The sequence below is a fragment of the Octopus bimaculoides genome, chromosome 15 (genome assembly GCF_046866305.1).
Source record: "Octopus bimaculoides isolate indiv1 chromosome 15, ASM4686630v1, whole genome shotgun sequence".
Taxonomy (NCBI): Eukaryota; Metazoa; Mollusca; class Cephalopoda; order Octopoda; family Octopodidae; genus Octopus; species Octopus bimaculoides.
This window is the reverse complement of record NC_142942.1, coordinates 39,071,106-39,091,105: the sequence shown is the minus strand read 5'-3', so window position 1 is coordinate 39,091,105 and position 20,000 is coordinate 39,071,106. Positions and strand designations below refer to the sequence as shown.

At 31.7% G+C, this 20,000-nt stretch overlaps 1 protein-coding gene and 1 long non-coding RNA gene across 3 annotated transcripts in view; one reads left to right on the top strand and one right to left on the bottom strand.

Moving 5' to 3' along the window:
• The window catches only part of LOC149132500 (uncharacterized), a 113,766-nt gene extending 104,362 nt beyond the window's left edge, over positions 1 to 9,404 (bottom strand). Inside the window, exons 1-2 of the mRNA XM_089363756.1 lie at positions 7,953 to 9,404; positions 5,136 to 5,334 (exon numbers count right to left, since the gene is read on the bottom strand). The gene's annotated coding sequence lies outside the window, so the exon portion shown is untranslated. The remainder of the gene's footprint in view (positions 1 to 5,135; positions 5,335 to 7,952) is intronic.
• Positions 5,731 to 20,000, top strand: part of LOC128249509 (uncharacterized) — a 24,264-nt gene continuing 9,994 nt past the window's right edge. The window contains exons 1-2 of one of the 2 annotated variants that reach the window (XR_008265626.2): positions 5,731 to 6,519; positions 19,892 to 19,958. This is a non-coding gene — a long non-coding RNA (uncharacterized LOC128249509). The remainder of the gene's footprint in view (positions 6,520 to 19,891; positions 19,959 to 20,000) is intronic. The other variant, XR_016244460.1, reaches the window with a different exon arrangement.

The following is a 20,000-nucleotide window of genomic DNA, read 5'->3' as shown; positions in this document are numbered from 1 at the left end:
GATGTTTGTAAGACATTTAAGAACACAGAAAAACCGTTAGTTTCACTTCAAGGTTTAAATTTCATTTCTGTCAAATTATTTTCGTCGCTTTGAAACCGCGACCTGCTGACTGACAGAACTTCGTGCTGCTGAGAAAGTAACAGTTTAGTTCATGATATACATTGATATACATCTGTTTATCTATGTATATATGTATGTATATGTGTACATCCGTATACATGAATATACGCACATATGCATGTATATACGTATGTATGCCTGTGTGCATGTATGTATATATCTATATACTATGTCTGTATGAGAGCATTTACGTATGTAAGCGTATAGACGTGTCTGCGTGTGTATATGTGTATTTGCATGTAAAATTAAGTTTAGATACTGATATGTGTGTCTGTTCAAGTGATATATATAACTGTTACTGTGTCTAACGGGGAATAGATACCATGACTTAGACACATACATCCAAATATAAACCAACCTATACATATGGAGAAGCGCACACTATCATATAAACACATACACACGCACAAATATACGTATAATCTTACAGTATACACATATAGCTACACATATATGTGTCTGTTTTTATAGACAACGTTTAAACTCAAATATTTCATTTCTCTTCTTTTCCTTTTACATAGACATGACCATGGGATTGCACGTAGAAAGTTACCCATCCAGGCAGAAGTCCGGGCAAGGTTGTTTATGGAAGACCAGCAGTCGCCCATGCATACGGGCCTCCCCTCTCCACGCCACCAGTGTTATCCAAGGGAAAGGCAAAGGGGCCAATACAGCTTGGCACCTGTGACGTCGCAACACATTTCTATAGCTGAACGAACTGGAGCAACGTGAAATAAAGCGTCTTACAGAAGAACACAACACGCCGCCCGGTCAGCGATTCGAACTCATAACCTCACGATCGTAAGTTCGATGCTCTAACCACTAAGCCATGCGCCTTCACATAGACATATATATATATATATATATATATATATATATATATATATATACATGTATATGTGTGTGTGTGTGTGTGTGTGTGTGTGTGTGTGTCTACATACATACATATATATATACACATACCCATACATACACGCATTTACCCTCTCATACACACAAACATACTCACAAACACACTTTAATATCCTCTAATTGATATCGTATGGCGTCCCTTCATCTTTGAGTCACCACACGTGGATGGTCAGGATGGAGATGAATCGTCTTTCGGGAATCATGTAACAGGACTTGTGGTTGTAGACACCACGGTTGAAGGCCGTCCCGGCTTGCCCAATGTTTTTTCCGAATTCGGGTGTTGGTTGTGCTCACATTACTGGCATACCTTCGGTTGGCTCCGGGCCCGGAGATGTCATTGTTGCCACCAGTGTCGCTGGAACTACCGTCGGTGGTGTTATCATTGCGACGCATGAGTCCTGCGATATCGCTGCGCCTGTTGTCATTGTGGTGGTCGGCACTGGCTGTTGCAGTGGCGCTATATTCAGCAATGGTGATGTAGACACTGTTGTTGGTAATATTGGTCATGGAGCCTTGCTGTTGTTGCTGGTGTTGGCGTGGTCATCCTCTCTGGCCGTAGTACCAATGCTGGGGTTGTTGGCAATGCTGGTGTTTCTGTCACTATCGCTGATGCCCGTACCGTCGATGTCTTTGGATAGTCTGTTGCTGCCATTAATATGTTCTCTAGGCCTGGGTATCACTTTAGTCTCATAGGTGACTCCATTGGCCTCTCATAGGACATTCATTGTACACCCTACAAGCGCAACCGCGCTCCTTCGGCGTTTTAAAGAAGTTAGCCTATCTACGTTTCATGACGCTTATGCTGTGCCTATTGACCAAACGTCCGTACCCGCGTATTTGCGTGAAGTATTTGTCTACAAAACTGAGGAATATTCTTCCCACAGAAGTCTTGACGTTGATTGAGAAGAGTGAGCCAAACAGTTATATAATTATGATAAGGTCTATTTAGTTAATTATGGTAAGTATAATAGGTATTATAATAAATTACATAAACATAAACATAATTTTAATGAACACAATAATAGATTTAAATTTAATTCTTTTAATGATAACAATAAATTTAATAATATAATTTTAATTCTTTTAATGATATTATTAAATGTAATAATATAAATAATAAATAATAAATTACGGGTGGCTCTCACTTTCTCTTGTGGGTGCTTTGATTACTATATATAATGAGAACTATAATATAAATTATTTAGATGCTAATTTTAACTTATCAAGAGGTAATACCCAACCTTACCATAAGATTAAAGAAAATATTAAATGTATTCATTCGAAAAGAAATCACACCCTCATTTAAGAAATCGTTAACATTTACCATAGGTAAGAGCATATCATTACTTTCCTACAATTTAAAGATCTTCGAAAAACATGCACCTTATTACAGTAAAGCCCTTCGTGAGGCGGGATATTCTAATGATATTCAATTTTTTAATAATCTGAAGTATAATTATAATTTTAATAATAATGATCATAATATTAATGATTCATTTAATAAACATAACCTTTATAATTATGATAAGCTCTATTTAGGTAATTATGGTAAGTATAATAGGTATTATAATAAATTACATAAACATAAACATAATTTTAATGAACACAATAATAGATTTAAATTTAATTCTTTTAATGATAACAATAAATTTAATAATATAATTTTAATTCTTTTAATGATATTATTAAATGTAATAATATAAATAATAAATAATAAATAAATAATAAATATCTATAAGATCAAACTTTGGCTAATCATTCCATACGGCAGTCAAATTAAAACTAACATTATTAAAGAAATTTTAAACCTAATTGATATATTCCTTAGAGATAATAAAAAATATTATATATTTTCTAATAATTTGGGTGTAGGTTATTCTACTATTAATAATGTTGGTAACATTATCTCTTCTTTTAATAGATTTAAGTTAAATAAGTATTACAAATATAAATTAAATATTTATTCTAATAATAATAATGAGGAGACCCAGGAAATACATAATAATACATGTAGAGATAAGACTAAATGTAAATTTCATAATAGATTTAATTTGAAGGATGTGTATATAAGTTTAGTGACTTTAATGGACGGGAATAAACTTAATGTTATAATTTAAATAAGTTTTACGTAGGATCGACTTCTACGGAAATTAAATTACGGGTTGCTCAACACAGGCATTCCTTTAAGAATAGAAATTTGATTAATTCTGCTGGACTTAGTAAATATAATTTGGAATTTAAATCTAAAAATATTACGTACATTTTACATTGGAAGATAGTTTGTAAGGCGAAATCCTATCGTATAGGAAATAATTTTTGTAAGTCGTGTACTAATGAATTTAAGGAGATATTATTTTATAATAATAATATTTTGAATGTTTCTCTCGATGAACGTAAAATGAAATGTAGACATAAATTATATTATTTATATAAGTTGATCTATCTGTGTGCATATATATATATATATATATATATGTCTGTGTGTGAGTATATATATATATATATATATATATATGTATATAAATATACATGTGTGTATATGTCTGTATGTGTATGTATGTATATATATATGTGTGTGTGTGTGTGTATATATATATATGTGTGTGTGTATATATACTATTCCTACTTTACTACTTGTAGTAGTTATAATTTATATTTATTAATTGTGTATTTATTAGTACGTAAAATATGTTAGTGATTTTTATGAATTAATATTCTAATGACAATATGATTTTTATAAAATTAATAATATAAATATCTTAATCAATTAATTTAATTATAGTATTTTAGCTTTTTCGATATATATTATATAATTTATGTATCTTAGTCTTATTCTTTAGACTCTATAATTACTTAGATTTTAAATTTCTATAAAATGTTTACAATATAGTTAATTGATTTATTATGATTTAAGTTATACACTTTTTAATTTTCATTCATGATTTTATAAATAAAATTTTCATTCATGTTTATATATCTCTTTATTCTATTCTTTTTCTTTACGCCATATCTTGACGCGACTTCCATCTAATAAACCCTCTTCGTCAGATGACTGCACAGACTTTAAACATAAAGATATAACCATTTTTAAATATATTTACACCGAAATTGGAACTCAAAATATTTACATTGTTTCTTTCGTCATATTCATGGCAGATTGAATTTAGAAAATAATGAATATCACATCATGTGTACAATAATTTAGAGAGTAGCAGAAGAAATAGTGGGAGGAGGGCAGGATAGCAATGACTGGTGACCTAGTTACTTATATTTAGAATACCTAAGTAGAATATAGTCTTCAAACATTTAGAATTAATTCCATTGTGAGCTGTCAACTGTATTCCAGTTAATGGTGAGAAATCAATTATTGTCAGACAATCTATTAGACTCTCAACGTGCTGGAAACATGTATCTATCGACACAAAAGGTTAGGTTAGAAGTACGGGAATGCCTGATGGGGACGGAGTGATAAATTGAAGAAAGAATGATAGGGGCAGCCAATAATTATTTGGATTATCGAATCAAATGGGAATATAATGATAAACTAAAGGAGATAATTAATAACTTTAGAGGTAGAAATTAAAATTGAAGAAAACGGGAGAATTGAAGGATATACCTTAGCAAATTTATAATATTATATTGAGAATATTTAAAGCAATATATAGCACAAGGACAGAAATTAATCTTAAAACCAACCTCATAATGGGATACCTTAATATATAGGAAAATCTATTAAGAGTTTTCTTACGTACAGTGTTTAGAAGTTCACGATAAAAATTTGACCAGTTTGGACATGAATGTATTGCATGATTAAAAACTTTACTAAAATAAGGATTCACATATCCAGCAAATTATGTAAAATGATCTTACATATATATATATATATATATATATATACATATATACACACACACACACACACACACACACACACACACACACACATATATATATATATATATGAGATGATCTCACTCATATATATATATATATATACATATAAGTGAGATGAATAATGCATACATAACAGCAGACGGGTAATGTATATACGTGGGGTTACCAAAAAGAAACCGGAATTTTGCAATATTATTTTATTCACTTACTTTTAAGCTTACTATTTTATCACCTTCAAAGTATTTTCGATGTGAAGCAATGCATCGGTTTGGGCGCGTTTTCTACTCTTCGAAACACTGCTGCGATGTGACACCTTTTAACGCCTCCGTAGTTTTTATCTTCACCTCTTCCACATCTGCAAATTTCGTAGCACCTACTTTTATCACCAGTGATTACCTTCGTAAAAAGCTCCGTAAAAAATGCATAATACTTACATACTTCATAAAATACACGGAAAAAATTATTAATTATGGCAGCAATAAATAAAACGTAACGCAATGCCAAATGTAGCAGGCAAACACACTCATTACAAAATTAATTCGTGGTTATTGAAATAAACTACTGTTAAGAAATTAAGTGCCTCACAAATACGAACACACGCACTTATTGATTATATGTGTTTTCCTCCATTTATTATTATGCTATATATAATAGAAAGTGGATTCAAGGAAAGCTGACTACACGTGGTGTAAATAGATAGAAAAGAAAAAAATGAAAATGCACATCAAGTATAAAAATTAAAACGTTTTATGTACAAGGAAAAATTTAAATACATACAATTAGTTCAATTAAGTTGGATAATGAGTCATTATTGTTGTTTTTAAAGAATTACAAAATAAAAATACCGGTTTCATGTCAAAACGCTGTTCATCTTTCTTTGGTCGATATCAAAACGGTGTCAGGTCTAATAATCTCTAGTAGAGAGAATTAGATGCAAGGGAGGTAAGCAGTTATGGAAGTGATATAATTGGAGTAGAGAAATGAGATAATACTGGAGAGTAAAGGTGTTGGGAGTATTGAGGAAGTAAGTAGTGTCCTGTGTTCGGTTGTGTGTTCATGTTGAGTTGTGGATGATATTTATTGATGAAGACTGCCTCTTTATTTAGTCTTTGCTGCACCTAGGTGTTCTGTGAACATTGGTAAAAATAGAAGATCAGGAAGTTGTATGTGCACATGACTCCCGCTTGTGCTTTTTTCCATGGGTGCTTGTAAGTATTTCATTTATTTCTTATCGTAATCTCTACTGAAGAGGGAAAAATCAGTTGGATTAACTCCTTTTTACCAATTTTCACAGAACACCTCGGTGCAACAAAGACTAAATAAAGAAGCGTTCTTCATCAATAAATATCATTCAAAACTCAATATGGACACACAACCGGACACAGGACTCTACTTACTACCTCAATAATCCCAACACCCTTACCCTCCAGTATAATCTCATTTCTCTATCTCAATTATATCACTTCTATAACTGCTTACCTCCCTTGCATCTAAAACTCTCTAACAGAGATTATTAGACCTGACACCATTTTCACACCGTTTTGATATCGACCTTCGTCAAAGAAATATGAGCAGCGCTTTGTCGCGAAACCGGTATTTTTATCTTTTTAATTCTTAAAAATCATCAATAATGACTCATTATCCAACCTAATTCAACTAATCGTTTGTATTTAAATTCTTCCTTGTACATAAAATGTTTTTAATTTTTATACTTGATGTGCATTTTCATTTTTATTTTTGTCTTTTCTATATATATATATATATATACACACATTTATGTATGTATATATATATATATATATATATATATATATATATATACTTCTAATATAGGATCAAATTTTTTTCCGAAACATTCGATCAAAGTGAACAACATATTAAAATACCTTTATAGGTTCAAATTAGAAACAATTATAAACGACGACAAAAGAAAAAATATTTCTATGCCAATATGCTGAGAATAGACTTTAAATCGTTAATCACCATATACAATATACATTCACTATGAATACACGTCGTGATGAAATCAAGGAACGCAAGCGAAAATAATGTTTTTTTAAATTCGTTATTTCTATATTGAATCAATTTCGGGATTAATCCAACGGATTTTTCCCTCTTCCGTAGAGATTACGATCAGAAATAAATGAAATAATTACAAGCACCGATGGAAAAAAAGCAGAGGCAAGAGTCACGTGTACACATAAGTACCCCAGGTATATGTAAATATAAAATCCTTTAGCAAACCTCAACGCACGTGTGATCGGTCACGAACCACAACTTAGAAGATGGAAAAATCCGTTGGATTAATCCCGATATTGATTCAATATAGAGACATCGATTTTTAAAAAAGATTCTGTTAGCTTGCCTCCCTCGATTTCAGTACGTCCTGTATTCATAGTGAATGTATATTGTATGTGGTGATTGACGATTTAAAGTCTATTTTCAGCATATTGGCATATAAATCTTTTTTCTTTTACCCTTGCTTATAATTATACATACATGAATACATACATATATATATATATATATATATTGTGTGTGTGTGTGTGTGTGTGTGTGTGTGTGTGTGTGTGTGTGTGTGTGTGTGTGTGTGTGTGTGTATGTATGTATATATATAATGTATTAAGTTTTCATTCCTCAGTCAACGAGTCTAAAACATGTTATAGACAACCAAAAATATAACTGTTACTGACAAAGACATCAGATCAAGCTTTCGATAATTAAAGGTAGACTTCAGACAGGTATTAGAATTTTTTAATTCGGTATTGCTTTCATGTGATCTTTCGATATGGTTGATTGTGCTCTAATTTCTGGTGATGAGGTACTTCCGGTTGCATTTTGATGGACATAAATTGTACTCACAATTATGGATTTGAGAGAAGAAAATCCACTGGCAAGTGTTAGCATCAAGAGATACATTAAGTATATATAAGCCTCCTTAGAATTATGATCAAGAATATTTGCTGTTTAAGAGAGATATACAATATTGACGAAAAAAATTGTGATTACAACTGAAAGTTTCTCACCTGATTCAGCTGGTAGTATATATACAAATAAGATAAGCAGTGTTAACGTTATTGGAGGTAGCAATCTTGTTATAGCAGCATTGGTAACTTCTTGTTTGAGATGAATTGTAACCCCAACTGCTATAACGTTTCCTTCAGAGTTGTCCATCCTTTCAAATTCAAAATCGCATCGATTTGATATGCGTTTATAAGTTGTATTGTATTAAAAAATTACCTATCGTTTCTTGATTCTCCATCTCTGTGCCTAAACAAATCGATAAATAACAAATGTGCTCATCAAAAGGATATTTATCTATATCAATCCTGCAGTAGATGCGGTAAGTTCCATCTATATGTAAGTTAATCGTTCCATCGTATTTTATAAAAACTTGTTTATTCTTTTGAAATATGAATTTATCTTCTGCACTGTTACGTATATGAACATCTGGATACCATATGTTCTTTAAATTAGTATGTCGATATTTTACATTAGTTGCTGTTTTATTCCAGGTAAGATAGATATCATGCGACTTTAATTTAAGGGTAAGTGTGCTTACAATAACACTTTTCAGGATATTGAATTCAATAATATCTGAGACGGTAAGGGTTACATTTATGTTTATAATGTCGTCTTTGTGACTAATAGGTCTCTTTGTTTTAACGCAGTCATAAAATAAAGATCTCACGTTTTATGCAACATTTCCTGCCACCATGAGAAATAAGAAAATCATTAAAATCATTGTTGCCTCTTTTATTGTTTTCATTTTCTTGAGCCAGATACTTTAAAATTGCTGAATAATATGATGAGGCCTTAAACTTTTAGCATATCTGATTAATGTACAGCGATTAAAATGTCTTGATTTTTGTTTAAGAGTTATATGATATTATAAGCTGAGGCAAATATAAAACTTCATCAAAGATGGAGAAGAAGGAATTTCTTATAAACATATGATTCGTGAGCATTCAGAAAAATTCATAAAATCTGTCGCCAGTTCTGATTAATGAATCAATATTTAGCTGCATAAGGACACACTGACTATTTTCACTTGTTAACACTTTGTATATTGCTTCATAAACATTTTAAAATAACCTCTGTTTTTCTACATATATCACTTTGTTTCTCTCCATTTTCTCCCCCCCCCCACCTCTGTCTCTCTTTTTCTCAACGCATTCAATATTTTGTGTTCCTTTCTCATGCCCACCCTTGCCCCTTTAGGAAACTACTTTTCATTTATTATGCATTATGTAAGTAAACTTAACTAATTTAAAAAAAGTAAAAGCTTAATATTAAATATTGATATAGTACTTTAATTATATATGATATATAATTTTCCCTTGTGAAGTCATTATTTTATTAAGAATGTTATTATATTACTATAGAGGCGATTTCAGTAACTCTTAACTTGTTATATTTACGAACAATTTCACAAAAACCAATTCCCCATGAGAGTACGAGAGATCAGCTATATAATTTATATGTACAAAAGACAAAAGTGAATGCTATTAAGAATAAATCAATAGACGATATTGTAAACCAGTAGTGTATTGATTAATAAAGTGCACATAATATATGCCCATATATTTCTAAAAGAAATTAGTTATTAATCACGATCTAATTTCGATACAATAATTTTAGTTGAGTACACATGACATGACAGTAAATTAACTACAAACTGGGATAAAGTAATTCGATGGAGTAATATCTATTTCAAATAGATTCTTGTAAGTAACTAAGTGAAAAAATAATGGTTAATGGAACTTATTATGGATAAGTGTATCTATTCAGAGAAAAATAACATATACAAAAATTCAATCACAAAAGCACACGCATGATATATATATATATATATATATATATATATATATATATATATATGAATACGTACACACACACATACACACACACACACATATATATATGTATATAAATATATATATGTATATATATGTGTGTGTGTGTGTGTGTGTGTGTGTGTGTGTGTGTGTGTGTGTGTGTGCGCGTGTTTAAACAGGGGTTGGACAAAATAATGGAAACACCTAGCATCATGATTGTGAAATATCTATATAGCCGTCAAAAGCTTGTTTACTTTTATGTTTTTTTTATTTATTATTAGTGTTGCTTAATATGTTTTGCTAAAATTGCTGCTACTTTTCAGATAACATCAGAAAAAGGTCATTAAAATTCATTAAAATGACAGATCTATTGGACTTTGAAAGAGGTAAAATTGTTGGTACTCGTATGGCAGGGGTAACGAAAACAGCCTAAATGTTTGCTGTATCAAGAAGTACTGTCTCGAAAGTAATGACAGCCTTTGATAAAGAGGAAAACCTCTTCGTCGAAGCAAAACTCCAGAAGAAAACCAAAACTTTTAGATAGGGACCGTCGGACTATTACGCGAATTGTTAGAAAGGATCACAAAAGTACAGCTCCCAAAATTATTGCAGAGCTTAATGACCACCTCGATAAACCAGTTTCCACAAAAACTGTTCGCAAAAAGCCGGATTTCACGGGAGGGATGCAATAAGAAAACCACTACTTTCAAAATCAAACGTTGCAAAGCGTTTAGAGTGGAGTAAAAACCTATAGAATTTCTCCCTAAAGCAGTGGAAGAATGTTATTTTCTCGGACGAGTCATCATTAACCTTACTTCCGACCACCGGCCGAGTATACGTCTGGAGACAGCCAAAAGAAGAATTTGACCCAGACTGTCTTCTTCCAACTGTTAAATATGGAGGAGGGTCGGTGATGATTTGGAGGCCTATACCTTTGAAATTGCCGGCCCAATGTTTCCCTTCATAGCAGAAGTAATAGCCAAGACTATTTAAGCATTTTATCTGATCACATTCATCCTATGGTTGCGGAATCTTTCAGGATTATAATGGTCCAATTCACAAAGCTAAAGTTGTTACTGAATGGCACGAGAAACATTGCAGTGTAGTTGAAAATTTTATCTGGCCACATTTTATCCAGATCTCAATATTTTTGAACATTTATGGTGCATTTAAGAAAAACAAGTAAGAAGTCGGTATCCTCCACCATCATCACTGCAGACTGTTAATATGAAGAATGGACAAAAATTCCTTTAGAAACAATTCAAACTTTGTACAAGTCCATACCTCGTAGAATTCAAGCTGCAATTAATGCCAAAGGCGGTCTTGCCCCTTATTAGAATAAATTTGTTTGAAATTTTAAAGTACAGTTCTATATTTAGAGATGAGGAATTATGTACATTATTTAGATAATTTACATTTGAGGAATATTTGTCCTCATCTTGTTTGTTATTAATACAACGCCTCAGCTGATATGCCCTCCAGCCTTCATTAGGTGTGTTAGGGACATTTCGAACCTGGGTTCTCCTTCTTTAGGAATGGACACTTTTCACTTGAAAACCAACCTTGTCAGGATGACTGTCGACCTCCCGAGCGAATGGAGACATTATGAAAATACATGAACTCATCTTGGAGGACGGTCACCGAGAAATTGACGAACTTGATATGACTTGTGTGTTCAGGAGCTGCTGTCAAGAAATTTTGCTTGAGGAATTGCGAATGAAAAGAGTTGCAGCAACATTTGTACCTCGCTTCCTCACGGATGATCAAAAACAGCCACAACTGAATGGGTGTCGTAAACTGAAAGAACAGTTGGAAGTTGATCCGGAGCTTTTTACGAAGGTAATCACTGGTAATAAAAGCAGGTACTACGGAATTCGCTGATGTGTAAGAGGTGAAGATAAACACGACAGAGGCGTTAAATGGTGTCACTTTGCAAGAGTTCCAGCACTGTTTCGAATAGTAGAAAACGCACCCGGATCGATGCATTGCTTCAAATGAAAAATACTTTGAAGGCGATAAAATTGTAAATGTAAAAGTAAGTTAATAAAAAAATATAGCAAAATTCCGGTTTCTTTGCAGTACCCCCCGCCCCCGTATATACATTATCCATCTGCTGTTATGTATTTATTATTCATCTCACTCTGGACCTTCTCTTCGTATGGTTCCCAAATGTATTATGGACCGTATATTTATTGTAATGTGCGTTTCCTGATTAGCACTAGGGCTCACAGAGTTCTTAGTAAATATTCCGAGTTAATTTTATACATAACCTGAAAATCATTCTGTACTTCTGTTCATACGTATGTGTTCATCTATTTCTTTTTTTTTTGTGTACTCATGTATTTCGTGTCTTACGATTTTAGTGCCTTATTCACTTGAATCATGATCCATTATATGTATGTATATATATATATATATATGTATGTATCTATACTATAAAAGGCAAATCTACTCTCTGTGTGTGTATGTTTAAAATTCATACATTTACACAATTCAAAATTTCTTCGATTAAACAATCGCAATTAATATTCTAAATACAATAAGTTAGGTCACTGCGTCATTTTTTCACTCCAAATATTTCCTAATAATGAATAAAATCCGTAAAACTACACGAGTAAACATTTTCTCCCTAATAAAATCTAATTTCCTCTTTCTAATACAAATCCTTTCAACTCCTACTTTCTCTTAATGAGCCTTTACGAAAACTCCAACAACAAATACAAAAATAAAGGAAGGAGAAAAAGAAAACTATTTCAGTATCAAATCACATTTCGATACTGTAATGACAGATATTAAAAGTACATACAAAATTACTTTGCCCCTCTAAAATTAACTATTTCTATTCCTCTTACACATCGTTTCAATTGCTCCTTTCTCTCATGAACGATCCAAGAAAAAAGACAAAGAAACGAAGGGGAGTGAGAGTCAAATAAACAGACACACTGCCAATCATACGTAAATACACACATATATATGTACCTATGGTTACCAATGACCTCATTCTAATTGGTGGGAATTATAAGTTTACTTTCCATTTCTAACACGGTCATTTACCAGCGAGACATCTTTCTCAAATACGATCAACAAACATTTATTCCCTACAAACTGTGAGTTTTTTTTTGAAAATCTTTTCGTAAATCTTGACATTAACACCCGCATCATTACCTACCTAACCCTAACAAACCCTAAGCTTAACACTGTAGTGAAAATCGTGAAAATCTGAAAATTTAACAATCTTTTTTAAAACACTTACTAACATCTTTTTTATTTAGTGTGTGTGTGTTGCCCATATATATATACACTTAAGACTTAGTTGTCGGTTGGGAGTTTGATCGGCAGAGATCATTATTATTATTATTATTATTTATTTATTATTATTATTAAAAAAAATTCCAACAACGGCGGCTTCGGGCAGGTGGAGAATAGTCGATTATATTGACCCCTGTGTTCAACTGGTACTTATATTTTAGACCCCGAAAGGATGAAAGGAAAAGTCAACTTCGGCGGAATTTGAACTCACACACTCATACATACAAATATCTGTCATTCTCTTCTAAATACGATCGACAGTCAAACATTTATTCCTTACAAACTGAATTTTGTAAATATCTTTCTTGAAACGCATTTACTTACTACTATATATAGACACAGAATACACATTAATACACACATACATACAAATACCTGTCATTTTTTTAGTGTGTGTGTGTGTGTTGCCCATCTTAATATATAATGCTGAAGTTCTGTACTTACTAACATTTTTTTTCTTTAGTGTGTATGTGTGTGTATGTTTCCCATATATATATGCACTTAAGACTTAGTTGTTGGTTGGGAGTTTCATCTGCAGAGGTCATTATTATTATTGTTCAGATTAACACCCGCACGATTTTCACTAGGGTATTAGGGTTACGGTTTTAGGGTCAGGGTTACGGTTTTAGGGTTACGATGAGGGTTAGTCTTACGGTTACGGTTTTAGGGTTAGGGTTACGTAATCGTGCGGGTGTTAATCTGAAAAATCACCGAAATGTGAAAACTACCCACCCTCCCATCTGTTATAGCTTTTGTTGTTCTGTTTAATATGTACATAGATTATACCTCCGTTTAAAAAGACAGCAACAGACTGCAGCAATTCACCACATTCAAGAAGTTACTTTGAACATAATGCAAAACAGTGCATCATTATCTACTGCCCAATCTGATAGAATTCTGGCAGAACTGTGTAGCAACAGATCGCCAGCAATTGCTTTATCAGAAATTGCCGTCCTACCACCTGCGAAAAGGAATTACCCTGCTATGTGTAATCAAGGCAGCGCAAAAAGTTGTTTTGCACAAGCATTTGTATAGCCAATTAGACGGATGAAATTTACGTACACTTAATAATGTTACACAAAACAGCCTTCAGACTTCCCCTATTAATTTCGTCTTTTGAATTATGAACATATTTACATCATAAGGGTTTTTTCATTGTAAGGCTTTCTTTTTTAGTTGATTTTCACCTAGCAAGACTTATACTGCTAGTATATATATATATAAGGTCATTTTATATAATTTACTGACAAGGGAATCCTTATTTTAGTAATTTTTTTTTAACCATGCAATACATTCATTAAGTGTTTAAATGCCCAATTTTTATGCTTAGGAAAAATCTTAGTAGTTCTTCTTATATATTAAGGTATCCCATTATGAGCTTTTAAATTTCATTTCTATACTCATTCTATATATTGTTTATATATATATTCTTTTTGAGCGCAATAATATGGTGGTTATTGAGTGGCCCACGCAGAGCCCGGATTTGAATCCGATAGAAAATTTATAAATTAACATTTCTAAAACAGTTCATGCTAAAAAACGAATTTTTTTGTCCCAAGTATTTAATTGTATTGAAAAAATTTGCAGAAGTTTCCAAGTGATATTTGTGCTAATTTGTTGAACTCCATATCTCACCGTTGTAAGGCCGTAATTGAAATAATGTACACATATATACGTATATACTCCCGCACCTACTTCCACGCTTAACCACGTGATCGATTTCCTGTCCACGACGCAGTAGATTTCCTATTCCCCATGCAGTATTTACAAGTAATTCTCTCTAAAATACAAATATCAAACCGTGACAACAGGTGATCTTTCTTGACTAATCGCAGGGTAACATCTATTCATAAACATTGAGACTCTTCCACTGAACTTTCATACAGACTCCAATTGCTGAAAAAAATTGGCGAAGTTTGTGAAGAATTAAGAAAAGGAGAGGAGTAAGAAAGTGGGAAGACAATAGTAAATAGTTCATGCCTTTAAGAGGGAAAATGTTTCTTATAAATATTAACCTCGTTCATTAAAAAATTAAGATCCAGTTTAATGGATGATGTTTTACTAGTTGCTTATTTTCATGTTGCTTTGACTCCGTGACATTTGATGCTCCAGTGAAACAGATAAATAGCACAGGGTTCATTCAGAGGATATATATATATATATATATATATATATATATATATATATATATATATATATATACATACATACACACACATGGGGAGAGAGAGAGAAAGATAGATTCAGACAGACAGACATACAGAATGACAGACAGACAGACATACAGACAGACATATAGATAGAGAGAGAGAGAGAGATAGAGATAGATAGATAGATAGATTAACTGTACAGTTGAATGTACGTATACATTAAAGACTCTCGTCTATTTTAGAGAGGTATTCTTTCCCATGCTTTGTAAATTTATTTAATGCTATATTAAATATCTGAAACTCACTGAACCACATTTCACTTATTACATCTTCATTTCTATTATGCTATTATTTAATGTCATCTTTCCAGGTCAGGTGAATATAATTTACTTTTTATCTAAGATCACACTTATTGCTCCAACACTTATACGATGTCGAAATCAATAGTATGATATATAATAGATGATATACGGACATATTTATGTGTAAAATTCATTATCTTTACTAACAGGCTTCGCTGTCAAAATTTTTAAATTATTTAAATATATGACCAGTCTTCTTTTTGATTCGGAGTTCCAGGAAATGAAACGAATTTTAATATCATCTTTATTTCCATCAAAAATAAATCAACTTTAATTTCATTTTTACTTGTTGCTGTGTAACTTATATTGAATTCTTTATCTGTTATTTGAAGTTGTTGAATGTGGAGATTTTGCTTCTGTGCTCCTAGCAAATTAAAGAAAAAACAATTAATAAGATACAATGATAATTGAAAGGCTTCGCATTGTTGAAGAATATTTCTGTATGTAGTTTTAGCCATAAAATAGAAAAATGGTTTGTTATATATAAAAGGAAGTTCATCGATTTATTCCGCATTATATATATATATATATATATATATATATATATATATATATATATATATATATATATATATATATATATAAATTGTAAATGCAAAAGTAAAAACAAAACACAAAGGATTCTGCGGTACACGTGTTTCAAGCTTTATAGTTGTTACATCAGTGTATAATTGACAGTATAAAGCTATATTTAGCCGCAAATGTATTCTCTCCCAAGAGTTATATCACATAGACGTTAAAGGAGGAAGAAAGTTGAGATATAAGAGGTGAGGTTCCGTTTGGTATTTTGCATTGTAATATACCTCGTAGAATTCTTAAAATGATATATTTATACATAATTTCCTCGGTACTCCGGAATCCGTCCATACCTTGCCACAATTCAGTGTGTAGTGAGCGCTAAGTAAACAATACTATTTTATATTAGTTAGAAGCGTAGTGTTAAAGGAGGGAATAAGTTGGTGGTTAAAACAATATAACAAAAATGAAATAATAATATATAATAAAGTAAGGAATATAAAATACTAAGAAGAAAGAAAATAATACTCCGATATTCATACAAAGATAAAAATAAAAGGAGTCAAATCGGTGGGGTGGGTAATCTAAGAAACAATAAGAGAAAATCTGGATAGTAAAGTAAGATACATCTAAGCTATTTAGACGGGTTGGAGAAGGGTGGTGAGGAAAAATCTAAATGTAGAAGAAGAAGATAAATAGATATAGATACAGAGATCTTAAAGGTCGTAAGGGATAGATATATATGAGTTGTGTCTGCCTATATCAGTGGTGGGGCGTAAATAAGTAGCGTCAGGCTAGAGTAAACTTGAAATATGATATTCTTGTGGTGAGTGGTCAAACTAGGCGCATTACAACTTAAGTATACGAACTTATCTATTATATTGGTACAAACACTTATCTAGATGATGAAGGGTGAAGGAAGTGGAAAGGGTAATTAGAACATATAAGACCTTAAAGAATGAATAATCAGAAAATGTCAACAAGAAAAGGGAAATAAAGTATATTGGACGTTAAAATTCAAAATACAGAGTATTGGGGGCATTTCAACCGTAGTAATATAGTATAATAGTGATAGGAAATAATAGCACCCCTATTAATAATACAAAAAATAAGAAATAAAAAATAAAAAATAAGAGATAAAAAAATTTTTTTAAATAAAAGATAAAAAAATAAAAAATAAAGAAATTAAAAAATTAAAATAAAGAAATTAAAGAGTATAAAATAAAAATGTAAAAGTATAAAGTGAAAATATAAAATATATAAAAATTGAGAAAATAAAATATATATATATATAAATAAAATAATATATATATATATATGAAAATAAAATAACAATAAAATATAAAAAACAAAAAATAAAATAAAAAATAAAAAATAAAAATATAAAAATAGTAGAATAAAGAAAATAAAGGTAAAAATTATTTTAAAAGCCTTGATTAGTGTTATTTCGTGTTATTATTGTGTATTGTAGTGTCATTGGAGAGTTTCGAGTCAGTGACTGAAAAGTAGAACTATATCCATAGGTTTGGGATTATGGATCCGGTTTATTAAAAATGTGTGTATATTATGTGGTCATAATCTAGCTATTCGATGGTAAATAAAATTATTAAGGTACATAGTTAGGTTAGGGGTAGAGTACGGGCTTTGTTAATTAGGTGTCTGAGTTGTGGTAGGCAGGATCTAACGTGGGAGTAGTTAATGAGAGGAGGTGTTGAAGTGCATATAACTAAAAGAGAGGACTTAGGGGTTATAATATCTAAAGGTTTTCATAATTTTATGGATACAGGAGGGTTTGAAATCTGACCTCTTATTAACTAGCTTATTCTTATCGGGGAATTTAATAATTTTCAAAAGTTCAAGGGAGTATAACTGGCAACCAGTTCTATTATCTTTATACGTTGGGGCCGATCCACCAATTGACCATCTAAGGTTAAAATTAATCTTGTCGTCCTTAAGCTCCCAAATTCTGCGAGATAATGAGGTGTTGTTAGCATTATGTCTGAGTCTAAACGAAGATCCGTGGTTATAAAACCTAGATTTCCGGGATGAAGAGCATCCAAGGTATGTGAGGTGTTAGTTTCCGTGATAATTTCGCAAGAGTATATTACGTTTTTAGCTAAGCAGTTTCCGCGTAAGGGACATGTCGAAGGTGTCACACAATTGCAACCGATTTTATACTTGTTAGGTCGTCTTATGCCTACATTTGTGGGGTAACTGCTTATAGTATTATCTATGCCAGTTCCCGGGTGGTTAGGGTTTACGTTTACATTGTTGTTATAATTATTGCTGCTACCTCTATTTGGGTGGTTCAAAGTTCCATCACCTCGATTCTTTCTGCCGTTAACGTTGGTATAATACATATTATTTCTATTAGTAATATTATTACAATCGTGGCTGGTATATATATATATATATATATATTTGAAAAGATTTGCAAAAGTACCACACGAGAAAGTAGATATTGAAGATGAATAAAAATGAAAATGCTACTTTTTAAAAATATTTTGGGGTTGTTTTAATTGATTTACAAGTTTGGGTTTTTTTCTTTGGAAAAACCTTATCAAAAATGAATATAAAATATGTGAGAAGAGAAAAGGGCTATTAATAAAATAAAATTGAAATTAAAATTAAGAATGACATTCATAGTTTACTGTTATTTCTTGCATGCGCACGTGGTCCTTTCCTTGGGTACTGAAAACATAGTAATTCCAACTTGTTGTGTTTGTAGATTATTACTATATGTTTTAGTAAATTAAATAGTGGTCAAGAGTTCTAGGAGTGGTTGTAGCTCTCGATTAACTAGCAGCAGTCATGATAATAACAATAGTAGTAGTAGTAATGGTGGTGGTAGTCGTCGTTGTGAAGTTGTTCCCCTATGGTTTCAATAGAAATCGGGTTCATCGATCCCCTTTGTTTATTTCTTATGAATAACTTGCAAATCTACGTATAAAAATATTAAAATATATATGAAAGTCTCAGTGTTGCTAGTTTAGAGAATTTAGACTTGGTCGGTATTTTCTTATAAAAAATATTTCTTTGTTAATGCGTTCATTTTGGCTAGCATTGTCTTTGTATTTGTATAGAGGAAACGTTGTGAATTTGGGAAATTTGTTGCAAGCACATTCGTCGATGTGCTGTCTGAGAAGTATTTTCCTGTTTTCTGGGATCCTAATTTGGGATTTGTGTACAGCCAACCTCTGACGTAGGCTATTTTTAGTGTGTCCAATATATTGCCGTTTGCATCCAGAGCATGTAATTAGGTAGATCAAGTTCTCCGATGAACATGTAAAATTAGTTTTTATTGTGAAATTATGGCCTTGTTCTAATCGATGTTCTGATCCTTCTATTAACTTTTTGCTTTTCCTCCTTTTGCGATTGATAAATGAATACCAGTGGAGTATTGCTGTTGATGCTTGGACTTCAACTTCCTCTCAAACAACTGCTGACCCCGTGCAGAAATTGAAAGAATTGTGGCGGGCAGGTAGAATCGTTAGCACGCCGGACAAAATCCCTAATGTTATTTCTGAGTTCAAATTTCGCCTAGTCCAAATTCGCCTTCCATTCTTTCAGAATCGATAAAATAAAAGTACCATTAAATCACTGATTCCGATGTAATTATCTTATCTCCACCGCAAGACGTGCTAGTTTTGTATCAAAATTGGAAAGCAATATTGCAGTTAACTGATATAATAGAGTTTTCAGATGATTTATTTAAGAATTGATATATTACATTAACTAGTTTGAAACATTGTGTCATTATTATAATAAATATGTTGTTATATCATTTTAGACTCAAGATCGTTACGTCATGGATACCGTCAGGTTCAGTGATTATTTCAGAAACTATATCCTATGAAGTAAGCCTTTTAGATTTAATTTATATCTATATAAAAGTTAAA